This window comes from Pteronotus mesoamericanus, unplaced genomic scaffold (genome assembly GCF_021234165.1).
Source record: "Pteronotus mesoamericanus isolate MK-2021 breed Mesoamerican mustached bat unplaced genomic scaffold, CSHL_Meso_final contig_66, whole genome shotgun sequence".
Taxonomy (NCBI): Eukaryota; Metazoa; Chordata; class Mammalia; order Chiroptera; family Mormoopidae; genus Pteronotus; species Pteronotus mesoamericanus.
In genome coordinates, this window is record NW_026555230.1 from 2,607,899 (window position 1) to 2,621,645 (window position 13,747).

Sequence of the window (13,747 nt, forward strand, 5' to 3'; positions counted from 1 at the left end):
CTGCTCAATCTTCTGTTTTCAGTGTTCCTGGGTAACATGGGAAGGGGGAAGATGTGCCTCCATAATAAACTCACAAATGGCCAGAATGGGCTTATTCTGAATTGCTCTTGGCTCACAGCCTTCCAGTGATGGCTGAACATCAATTGCTGCATTCTCCAAACAGGAAGCATGCGATGCTTACACAGAAGGGAAGAATCTGAGAAATACTGTGCAAGAGAAGTCAAATGGGGGCAACTGAGTGGTCAGTGAAAAAAAATGACATCTCAGATAATTTATAAAGATCCTGCCCTGGCTGGTTTGGCTCAGTGGACTGAGCACCTAACTGTGAAGCAAAGGGTCGCTGGTTCAATTCCAAGTCAGGGCACATGCCTGGGTTGCGGGCCAGGTCCCCTGTTGGGGTCACGCAAGAGGCAACCACACATTGATGTTTCTCTCCTTCTCTTTCTCCCTCTCTTCCCCTCTCTCTAAAAATAAATAATTAAAATATTTTTAAATAAAGAAATAAGTTAAAAAAAGATCCCGGACTAGGTAGAACAGGTGATCGAGTCACCCACAGTAACTAGAAATATAAAGACCATAAACTGAACATCTCAAAAATTCCAAATGCAGGTTTGTGACACCTCAGGTAGCTGAGGGATTTTAAGATTGGAATGAAGCATATACAGTATTCACTTTAATTAAAAACAAACTCATAAGGCCATTTTTGAGAAAGGGAGAGAAAATGAAACACAGTTGTAAAATCAAATTAGTGAGGGAAATTGTCACAACTCCCCTGCAAGTGTAGACTTGCCACTAAGCTCATCAGTTCAGGTTGCATCCACTGGGTTGGGCTGCAATGGCCAACAAGCTGTACAGATGAACCAGGGGAAGGGCTGGCCAGAGAAACACAAAAGATTACAGACTGGCAGGGAGTCAGCCAAAAAGGGGGAGTTCACCTAGAGGGACCCAAGAAGGGAAGAGCCTGAAGATGGAGCTGGAGAGGTGGATCTGTGGGAGCACTGGAAGCCTGGAAAAACAGTGCTGGGTAAAAGTACATTGCAAGGAGGCTTGGGGAGAGCTTCACATGTTGCTGTCCAGTTAATGATGAAACCGTGGAGAGAACTGAAAGCTTCCCTCTCGCACTGATGATTGTTTGGATGTGTTCTGATATTAGGTCTGCAGTACAAGGACCCCCACATTATCTTCTGCAGTTAAAAGTACCTATTTGGTCTCCCAGTACTGTTGATTTGCCGACACATGGACTTTTTTCTTTCTAATGAGAGATTGTTTCCTTCTATGAAAATCTGTATCATGACACTAACATCATTTTAGCTTTAGAACATTGTGTGAGGCACTTTTAAATCCTTGATTTTTTAAGTACTTTTTTTTAAAGATTTTATTTATTTATTTTTAGAGCAAGGGGAAAGGAGGGAGAAAAAGAGGGAGAGAAACATCAATGTTTGGTTGCCTCTTGAGTGCCCCCTACTGGGGACCTGGCCCACAACCCAGGATGTGCCCTGACTTGGAATTGAATCAGCAACCGTTTGGTTTGCAGGCCAGCACTCAATCCACTGAGCCACACCAGCCAGGGCTAAATCCTTGATTTTTAATATAGTTCTATATATTATGGTTTTAATCATTTAACTTTGATTCCCTCAATTTGACTAAGAAGAATGTGATTTGGAAAGCAAACAGACCAGTTAAATAAAGTGGATTCAATTCACTGGCAGCCTGCTTGCTTCTCCCATATGTGTAGTTTCTGCTCCTGGGGCCCTGACAGCTCCCAACAGCTGGCCTGCTGGGACCCAGGAAAGAAGGAAATGGCCTTGGCAGCAAAGGGTCTTGTTGGGCAGGTTTACCAGGCAATCTTGAGACCAGGGCATTGTGGTATGTGATGAGAACATCCTAGACACACTGACAGATAGCCTCTAAGCAGACTCTCGTATAACTTGTACACCTATCCTCTGCTCATCACGGTGGCCTTGGCTTAATGTTTGTCTGTCTGGCTGTGTTGAAGGCCAAATCTAACAGGCACTATGTACGCCAAAAGCTGAAATGGCCTTGCAGGTGGCAAGACTGCTCTCAAGCACAGGCATTGGTGGCCACCAGCTCCCCCAGAAAGACAACAATCTAACATTCTCTCCAAAACCTGCTGTTACAGCTAATCACCCACAGGGAGAATGAGGGATGGTCTGTGCTGATAAACTTCTGGGGAGGAGGGGCAGCTGGTGTGATCAGAGCTGACTCCTAGGAGTCTCACAGTTACTCTGCAGAACAAATGGGGCTAGGGTTCCTATCTCAGAGGAGGGTGCTTTGGCTAGGGAAGGGAATGGGGAACTGGCGGTACCCAAATAGCACATGGCTGCCTTGGAGTTTCTTCCAGGGTAAAAATAATCACCCTTATTAGGGAGGCCCTAGAGTTGGATCCTGTCCTGGCTGTTGGGCCTTCCGTTAACTTGGTAGGCTCTAGACTTCAGATTCTTTGCCATTATGAGAGGCAGTGTAATAGCCACAGTTAAAGCATGGACTCTGCCACACAATGGTCTGAGTTTGAATCCTAGCTCTGCCACAGATTCAATGTGTCCTTGGGAAAGTTACTCAACTTCTCTGTGCATCTGTTTCCTGATCTATAAAGAGACATGATAATAACAGCATCTGTTCCCTAGGGTTATGATGAAGATCAAAGGCATGATATCTGTAACGTGCTTAGAACAGTCGCTGACACATGTTAAACTCCACCAAATGTTATCTAGTAGTACTGTCTTTATCTAGGCCCTCATCCAGATCCTGGAAGAGGGACACTTGACCACTGTGAACACAGCTGCTGGGTGGAATGAAACACTGTCATGGTGTACAAAACAATGTTGACTATTTTTCCCTCCAGTCCCTCCACACTAGAATGTGAGCTCCATGCTGAATACCAGTCTCTAGAAAAGAGCCTGGCATCTGGCAGGTCGATCAGCGATGAGTGAATAAGCAGGAACAGGAACCCCGCCCCCACCAGCCTTACAGCATATGGCTCTGGAAAGGTCCCAATATTAAAAAAAATTACTAACATGGGTGCAAACACAGTTGGGCGACAGAGAGAAAAAGAGACCTAAGCAGTCTTCAATGCTTGTACTGAGACAGAGTAAAAAGCTGAAGAGCTGGCATAGGAGCCAGAGGGCTGGGCTTTGAGAGGTTCTGCTTCTCCCTTACTGTGGAGTCTTGGACATTCCCTGCCCCTTTCTGGGGTTCAGTGTCCTCTCTGGATGACAAACAATGTAACATGGGACCCTGTTCTGTACCCTCCAAAACAAGTACCTGTCTTGTTTTGCTAATGTTTTGTGTGTGTGTGTGTGTGTCCTTTTCCATCAGGACACACACACACAAAGCATTAGCAAAACAAGACAAGGGACATGCCCAGTTTCTACGCTTGGGCTTACTACTATCAAGTTCAAGGTCAGGCTCAATTTCTGACAGCAATATCCACATGTCAATTATAGGAGCTAATATCTCTGGCTTACTTTCTAGAATGTTCATTTTCCCTCATTCCCATTTCCAGCTGTGAAACATGAGGTCTATCCAGAAGGTATTCAGCCATGTAATATGAAAAAATAGAGACATTTACTGAAGAAGATACAAGATAAAGAAACATTGTACATAGGACAATGATACCTCATTTCCCTTCAAAGTAGGCATCTTGGGGCCTCACACAGTTCTCCAATCACCATCAGCTGCCCCATCATATTTTCCTGAATTTCATCCATGGTCTGAAATCTCTTCCCTTTCTTTTTTATATACTGTTTGTTTGTTTGTTTGTTTGTTTGTTTATTTATTACTGTGAACTCTCTCCCCTTTCAAAGGTTATTTTAGTTTTGGGAAAAGCTGGAAGTCACAGAGTGCCAATTCTGGACTGCACCAGGGGCTGAGTCACCTGGCCGCTGTGATGTTTCGCTAAAAAACTGCACAAGACGTGATGCATGAGTGGGTGCATTGCCAGGATGACGCTGTCAATCACCATTGCCCATAGCTGAGGCCTTCTGAATTATCTGAATTGCTTCTGCAGAGGATTGTTCAAGCTTAACACAAAATTTGATGCAGATTCATTACTCTGGTTGCTCAGTCCTTTTGAATTCAACAGCCACCCAGTATGCATGCTCACTCAACAGCATCTACCTCCCCCACTGACTAGTACAGTGAAGTCATCATTGTTGACACATGTGCATTCCAGTCCACTCTTCTTGGCTGCCAGGTTACATCAATATCACACAAACTGTTCTCGTCATATTAACAATGGCTGTACTTTTTCTGGACAGACCTCATCATATAGTTTAAAGAAGACATTTCAGAAAACAGGTACATTTTGACAGGAAGGATTTGAAATTGCCACAGGCATTAATACATTGAGACTACTGTTTCATGTGCTTCTAAGAGGACATGTTCCGTGGAGAGGCAATTCAGCTGGCTAGTTTATCGGAAGTGCAAGGACCATACCATAGTAGAAAAAAGGGTGAGCCCAGACTAGTCAAATGGTGCACATCGTTTTAGGTTGTTCACTTTACTACTTTTGTTTCCAGAAATCAGATCCCATCTTGGCAGCCATGGTCTCCATCCCTAACTCCTTGTCGTCTTTGGTTATTCACAATATTAATAGCTATCCCAGATGGTGTGGCTGGCTTATCTACTTGCTGTCAAGCAGCCAGCCAAAGACATTATACAACAGAATGGGGCTTTAACAAGAGGCAAAGTCAGAGGTATGAACTGGTGTAAGGACCACAATAATGCTGATGACCCAGCAAGGGGAGCACCAAACTGATTGTACCCACATTTTAAAAAACTGATACAATTCAAGAGAAACTGCATTGAGTGGGTGTGAGCCTGATAGCTCAGCAGACCACCTGACATCTCAGTGGAGCTCCTCAGGGCCAGCAGGAGTTTTGCAGCATATCTGCCCTTTTGGAGTACCCCACAGCATTTCCACAAAAGAAGTTGTCTAGTCCAAGCCAGGAAAAATCGAGCTCCCTTCTCTGTCACATTTCACTTCTCCATAGCTGTTTGTTTGCCATCCCATTGTAATTCCTTTTTCCATCATGTATCAACATACTTAAAAGATACAGAGCAACATAAACAAGTGGCTTACAGATGGTTACAAGCTAGCAGAGAAGCACTTGAAAACAGCTCATGCAACCAAATGCCAGTGGGTGAGTAAACAACTACCCAGGACCGAATCCCCCACATGGGTCCTGCAAGTCTAGCTACTGAATGTTTCCATTTGCAGACATAAAATCCACTTTTTTTCGCTGAAAACATTGTTGAAGCCAACATTTGGACTCAAGTAATGTTAACAGGGCTGCATAATCACTAAATTCACTTTTCTGCCCTGTGCCTTTACAACACTCTCCTGGAAGAATGTACTAGAATTTTATAGATAAAACTTGACTTAGGAAAAAGTAAATTACCAGTACATAAAATATTGGATTTTAAATTTAAAAATATTGTACTCTGCAGATAAAAAGAACAGATTTTTTTCCTCTTATTTAAAACAAATTCTTTTGCAAAATTGCTGAAATAGAATTATCAAGAACGGAGACCATTAAACAAGAAAAAACCTGTTCTTTTCATGATACAAAACTAAGTAGATGGAAGAACCAATAGACTGAAAATCAAATTAACTTGGACCACAAGGAACATTTTGTTTTCTCCCCCGAGCCCCATTTGACATTTCACATTTCCCCCAGATACAGTATAGGTTGCCCCACCATTGTTGTGGTAAGAGCAGTTCCCCAAACCCCTCTCCCAGTGCTGTGCTAGTAAATGTTGAACAAGCAACTCTCCAGGGTGGGAGGGAAAAAACCAAAAACTCTGAGTCAAAGCTCTGTTGCACCACTTGATGATTTCTGCTGTAAATACCCTCCTTGTAGCCAATTTCAAGCTGCCAACATGATGTCAAACAGCTCACAAAATTCCTGAAAATGTAATAATTGGCTTTTGGGAGCTGGTGTGAGCCAGCTCCAGCATACCATTGTCTCCTCTCCTGTCTGTATGTGTCCTGTAATAATTATTAGAGCTAATCTTTATTAAGGGCTAACACAGTACCAGGATGCTTTACAAGCATTACCTCATTTACTCCTATTGTCAACACTAGGAGGTAGATACTATTATTATTCCCATTTGACAGAGGAGAAAATAGATGATCAGAAACGTTCAGCAGCTCACTCAAAGTCACACTGCTCGTAAGTGGGGGAGCTAGGACTACAACCTAAGTTCCTTGTTTGTGCTTTGTCAGTAAGGATAAAGTACAGTGTAAGAAAAAGTTGTAAGGTCAACAGTTTGACTAAGCTGAGAAATCAGGGGGAAAAAATCCCAACCAATTACACAGGTTTCAGTGTTCCCTTAGCAGGGGCTCTTAACACTTGTTCATGGATAGAATTCAGAGCATCTATAACTCAAGTGGAGAAAAAAATCATATATTTATTTTTACTAACCTCTAAATGAAATTTAGCATTTCCTTCAATGATGAACATTGGTGACAAACCACAACAATATTTACAGAACATGTGGCTTTGTTGCCAAGAGAAATCACAGATATTTCATATTACTGTCATAGCCAGGATCTCCAAATATCACCACCTTGAAATTGCAGTAATTATGAAGCCTACTGCTAGATTTTATTTAATGTTAAAAAGCACTTAAATAAAAATGTGACAAATTTGTTGTTACTATAACTGTTTTGATCTAATTGGTATCTTTTTTGATTCTATTATTTTATGTTGTGCACTTAAAAACTGTTTTTTTTTAGAAAGGTCCCTAAATTTCACCAGAAAACCAAGGGGACCATAGCACAGAAAGGATAAAGAATCCTGGCCTTCAAGACTCATTTCCTAAGAACCCAGTGGTGATCCTCTTGTCTTCCAGAAGGTTTGAGAATTAGCTGGGCCCCATAGAGGTCAGAAAGCACCCATCACAAGTACTATAATGATCACCCCCTGCCCATGTCCAGGTATAATGAGCCTTCTGATGACTGGTTAAAGAGGTTCTGCTGAGAGCTCCATGTCTGGTTTCCAGACAGAGCCATGCTTGTTTATTTGGGATGGTTGGGCCCATTTGGACAGAAGGCTGTGCCCATGGTCCATAATCATCGCTGGCCACTCCAACATTTTCCCCCAGATAGAGAGCTAGGGATAATGAGTCAGACCCTCCTGGGAAATGGCTGAGAAACAGCTTTCAGAGATGAAAATGAAAATGAAGTGAAGAGGACCACAAAGGGATGGGGGGAGAGGCTGAATCAGACCCCTGATTCCTGTCCTAGGCTATCCTAGAAGCCCTGCTCTATGGAAAAGGGGTTGTGTCCTTCCCTCTCAGCCTGAATCACTCCAGGGCTGCTCTGCTCCTCTCCCTGTGTGTCCCTTTGTGAGGCCCCAAACCTAGCCAATGCCTGCCACGGAGAAATTCTAGATAGTAAATTACTATCTTGATGAAAAAATACTAACAGGGTGGATTTTCCAGGGAACATGGGACTCACCTTCTCTTGGCTTGAGAATCAAGGGATTCCATAAAAACACAGAGAACCCCAGGGGAATGAGGGCAGTAAAAGATGCAGTTTGGGATGTGGTGCAGTTTAGGATGGGTAGCACTTGTTTTTGGTTATTTCTAGGCAGGCTCTGAGAGATGATGGAGGTCCAAGGGCAGCATGCTTTCCCTTGCTGACTTGCATGCTTGGATTGCATCTTGTTGGGAAAGGAGGTACTTGCACAAATTTTTTTCTTTTTAACAGTGTTGCCAATCCTTGGCTATGTGGCAGGTGACACAGACTTTACCCTTTCTGTGCTTAAGTGTCCTTGTTTGTAAAATGGAGGCAATAAAAATAGAATCTATCCCTCAGGTGCTGCAAGGATTAAAAAGAACCACCAAGTGTAAAATCCTGAGGACTATGTCTGGTCCAGAAGGAGCACCTAGTAAGGATCACCTGTCTTCACTGCTCTTCTTAGCATGAGGAAAAAGACATCCAGCACCTATGCTTGGCAAAGGGGGCAGATCTTTCTCTTCCTCCTATTCCCATCACTTTAAATCAAAGGATGGCCCAAGGAGACTGTATTTCACCAGGACTGGAGAAAACCCATTAAGTGCAGTTAGCATAAATATCTAAGACACAGAGAACAAAGATTTGATATGAAATGTCTGCGACAAACTCCCTTCTGCAACTCAAGGACTAGGGTGAGGCCCCAGAGCTGAGCTCAAGTTCTCATCGTTGGACCACCTATTCTTACGTACATCTGGTACATGGGGAAACTAAGGTCTGAGGAAGAAGAGTAGCCAGGCAGCTCTGGAAGAGCCAGCCCTTGTAACATAAGTCTCCTACCTCCAGGTATAGCAGTGTCCTGAGAGCCATATAAGCACAAAGTTCTCAGTCTAACAGGAGGCTTCTCTGAGAAGGTATGGTATCATCCAAGCCCCCCTTCTCACCTTGCCTCTCTTCAATCAGCCTTTAAGGAGATAATAGGAAAGAGAAGAAGGACTGTACAATACAGCAAGCACTCAAAAGGTGGAAAACAGGTTAACACCACAACTTCCCTCTCTTCCTGGCTTATTCTGCAGTGTACCTTAAGTGTATGCTGCCCCACTGCAATTGGTTCCCAGATCCAGGGCAATAACAAGGTCACACAGGCCCGTTCCAAGGCCTAGAAGTGGATGCCTGGAAAATCTGCTCATTCATTCTCCAGAAACACTCTGGAGTTTCAATTTCTCTAGCAGGCAACCAGGGAAGGATCTAAACATTTGGCTATCCCCTCCCTTCCTCCGCCACCCACAGTTCTCAGTCTTCCCTTCAAAAGAACCAGCTTGTCTCCTGCTGACCTTCTCTTATTTCCAAATCTCTGTTCCCCACATCCAGTTTCCCCTTCACCAATTGCCCCTCCTCCTAATCTTGTTTCATAATACTGAACAAAGGTTATTTCTGGATCTAGCACAAAGTCTAATTTGCTGCAGAACATGTGTGGAAAAACCATGAACCTCTGCCAACCCCAGAGAAAGCCAAGGATTTTAAAAATCACATCATCATGAAATGTAACATTGTACAACTACTTTGAAAAAACACTTTAGGAATTTCTTAAAAAGCTAAACATACACCTTTTGAGCCAAGTTTCTACTGCTGGGTATTTACCTAAGAGAAAAGGAAGAGTATGTCCACACAAACACTTGTCACTTATGTTGACAGTGGCTGTATTTATTCTCACCAAAAACTGGAAAAAACCAGCTATCCATCAACAGGTGAATGGATAAATTTTGTGCCAAAATTATGCCACAATTTTGTGGCATAATCCATAGAATAGAATAATTCTCAGCAGTAAAAAGGAATAAACAATTGGTACACACAACATGACTGAATTTCAAACATTATGCCAATGAAAGAAGCCAGATCAAAAAAAAGACAGTTCTTATTCTATGATTCCATTTACATGAAACTCTAGAAAATGCGATATACTTAGGACTGAGAAAAAACAGATCAGTGGTTGCCTGGGGACGGTGAAGAGAGGCAAGAGGAAAGGATTACCAAGGGGCAGAAAGAAACTTTGGGGAGTGAAGGGTGTATTAATTATCTTGACTGTGGTGATGGTGTAGATATGTGTCAAAACTGATGAAATTGGCCCTGACCAGTGTGGCTCAGTTGGCTGGGTGTCGTCCCACAAAGCAAAAGGTCACTGCTTCGATTCCTGGTCAGGACACATGCCTAGCTTGTGGGTTTGGCCCCTAATTGGGGCATGTACAAGAGGCAACTGATTGATGTTTCTCTCTCTATCCTTGCCTCCCCCTTCCCCTCTCTCTAAAAATAAATAAAGCTTTAAAAAATTTTAAAAACTGATGAAATTATACTTGAAATACAAGGTCTGTCCAGAAGGTATCCAGCCATGCACTATGAAAAATAGAGACATTTATTGAAGAAGATACAAGATAAAGAAACATTGCACTTAGGACAATGACACCTCAGTCCTCTTCAAAGTAGGCACATTGGGAACTCACACAGTTCTCCCAATCACCATCAGCTGCACTGCCATATTTTCCTGAATCTCATCAAGGGTCTGAAATTTCTTCCTTTTCAAAGGTGGTTTTAATTTTGGGAAAAACCAGAATTCTCATTGTGCCAAATAAGGGCTGTAGGGGGGCTGAGTCACCTGAGTGATTTGATGTTTTGCCAAAAAAGTCTGCATGAGTCCTGAATGGTGTGGCTCAGTGGACTGAGGGTTGGCCTATGAACCAAAGGGTCACCAGTTCGATTCCCAGTCAGGACACATGCCTGGGCTGAGGGCCAGGTCCTGAGCAGGGGGCGTGCAAGAGGCAACCACACATTGATGTTTCTCTCCCTCTCTTTCTCCTCCCTTCCCCTCTCTAAAAATAAATAAATAAAATCTTTTTTAAAAAGTCTTCATGAGACATGATACACAAGTGTGTGCACTGTCGTGATGAAGCTGACAATCACCAGTTGCCCACAGCTGCAGCCTCCTGAATCACCAAAATAGTTTCCACAGAGGAATGTTCAAGCTTAATGCAAAATTTGATGCAGATTCACTGCTCTACTTGCTCAGTCATTTTGAATGTGACAGCCACCCTGTACACATGCTCACTCAAGGGCATCTACTGCCCCCACTGACTAGTACAATGAAGTCATCATTGTTCACACATGTGCATTCCAGTCCACTCTCTTTGGCTGCCAGGTTACATTGATGTCTCACAAACCATTCTCATAGTAACAATGGCTGGACTTTTTCCAGACAGACCTCTTTTGTGCAGTTTATTCTATGTGAATTATACATCAACAAAGCAGCAAAATAATGTGCCCATACCCCAGCACCTCTGTTTCCAGTTTTTGGTGATATCTCTGAGCCTCAGAGTATGGGGATATCAGCAGTTTTAGACATTTCATAGGATGTATCAATGCACTTTGCTCATCATTATGATGGGCCTGTGCTTTCTCAGCTTTCTGGATGAGAGTCTCCAGTATTTTCATTGGAATTTTCTGGAGGGTTCATAGGAAGCCACAGCCTAGAGAGAAGCTGCTTGTAAAGGAAATTGCCTTTTAAAATCACAACAATTTAGAGTGATCCTTTTACAGGAATTGAGGGAATGCAGTGCACCTTGCCTCCTTACACTTTCATTTTACCCAGAAATCATATGGGAGCATGTAATGTTCCGCCATGTGGGCAGACTGAGGCAGTTCTCAGGAGGGTCATGCTACCCTGCTCTTCATTCCACAAGGAAAAATGGGCATGAATGTCCACTCACTTGGGCCCTCTGTGTTGCCTGCTGCTTAGCTGAAGGTGGTGGGACTGTCCTACCCTCCTCGGGACCACAGATAGAATTACTGACCTCCAAATGTTCAGAACTGAGTAATAAAATATGGTTTGAGGCCTCCAATGACTTTGCTTATTGAGGTAAAAGTCTCATAACATAAAGTTAGCCAGTTTTAGGGTACAGTTCTGTGGCATTTAGTACACTCAGAATGCTGTGCAACCATAGGCTCCATCTAGTTCCAAAATATTTTCATCATCCCAAAAAGAAACTAACTTTGGACCCATTAGCAGTCACTCCCCATCTCTCACTCACCATCCGACTCTGGTAACCATGAATACACATTCTGTTTCTGAATTTATCATTTGGGGCATTTCATATAAATGGAATTACACGATATATGATCATTTGTGTCTGGCTTCTTTTCCTTGGTTCATCCGTTTGGGAAGCTCATTCATGTTGTAGCATATACCAGGACTTTGTTCCTTTTCATGGCTGAATAGTATTTCAGTATATGAATAGCAATGACTTTTAATATTTTTGCCTTTTCTCTACTTTTTAATTAAAATTCTCTGCTAGAACACTTACTAGTTGAAGCCTGTATAATTGTCACAGTTAAGGGATGAGATGAGGGGTACTGAGGTAGAGCAGGAAGAACACCCCCGGGAAGGTCTGGGTTTTAACCTCCGCAGAGATCTTCCAATTTATGACCAGGAGGTAACCACTTAAGCCACAAGGCAGAATGAATTTAGAGATCTCTTGGTAGACCATCTTGCTTCTCTGTGAACAGCATGTGACAACTTCTGACCAACACCCAGTATTTTTTTTTCTAATACTTCTCCCTTTAAAAAGAAATGAGGCAAGCTGGGTACAAAATACAAAATTATCTCTTCTCAAGCCACCAATATAGCTACTACCAGATTTTTATACCATGAACGCCTTGTTATCACCCTCAATAGTTCCTGAGAGTCTGTTCAATTGTTCTTTCATACCATTTTTGTTAGTTTTCTGTGGCTGCCATAACACCTTACCACAAACTGGCTGACATAAAACAAATTTATTATCTCACAGTTTTGGAAAGTCTGAAATCTGGGTGCTGGCAGGGTTGGTTCCTTCTGGAGGCTCCGAGGAAGACTGTTCCATGCCAATCTCTTAGCTTCTGGTGCTGTCAGCAATCCTTGATATTCTTTGGCTTGTAGATATATATCACTCTATCTTCACATGGCCTCCTACTTGTGTTTCTCTATGCCAACTTTCCCTCTTTTTATGACACCAGTCATATTGGATTAGGGCTCACCTTAAAATCTAAACCTGATAGCACTTGCAAAGACCCTATTTCCGAGTACAGTCACATTCATATGTTGTAGGGTTGGGACTTCAATGTATTATTGGTGGGGGGGGCATGAAATTATTATTTCAATGTATTAATTCAACCCAAAATGCCATTCAAGTCTCCAAGCTGAACACCTTGCACAGTTGTTAATAACAGTAGTTTTATCACAGATTCTAGCCCCCATCTCCGTACAGGTAAAACATTAGTCAAGCCTATCTTTGGAGTAACAGCCGTTTGTTGATTCTGCCTCTGAACCATCTGTGAGGTCTATGTTCTTCCACTGCCCTGGTTTATTTTCATCATCTTTCCCCTGGAATCCTGCCACAACCTTCTCCCAGGGGACTACCTCTGTCTCTAGCCTGCTTTCCAATTTATCCTCTATAGTGCAGTCAGAGCAATCTTTCCAAATCACTGATCTTAGCAAAACTATTGGTGGTACCCTACTCCCTACAGAGAAAGTTCCAGAGCATGGCCTCTTGAGTCCCTCACATTTGCCAACCACTCTCTGGCCTGTCTTTAGCCCTTTAGACACCCTACTGCTCTCAAACTCACCATCTCAGGGCCCGAGCAAAGGTCTAAATGCTTGGGTGATGGTTTCTGTGCTGCACGTCTGCTTCCTCACTGCAAGTGAACTCTGAGCTATAAGGTCTCTCCTTTCTCTGAACCTCAATATCACTTGGTTTGGAACCACCCACCCCTCTGAGAGCTTACTCTGGGCTGGGCATTGGACTTGTTGGCCAGTGGGAAAGGCTGACCTAAGATGCACGTCGGATGGCACTGGACACCAACATAGAAGGGCTTTGAAGGTCATAAAGCCTAACCTGATGGCAAGCTCCTACAGAGGAAAAAGCATACCTCACCAGAATTTCCTATATAGTACTTAACAGAGTTCCCGGCACAGAGCAGGTGCTCAGAAGATGTCTGCGGAATGAACTCCCACTTAGGAGACTGGAGAAAGCTTTCCAGAAGAAGTGACATCTGAGTGAGACCCTAATGAGAGAATGAAGGCTAAATGGAAAATACAGAGATGGATCAAAGACAGTTGCTGCTCTAAAGGAATTAACCTTCTAAAAATAATTATACCACAATGCTCCAAGCAACCAGTACCTCAAGAAAACAGAAATGCCATATGGGGGTTCATGGAGGAGGCAGTGTTCTAGATTTTGATTT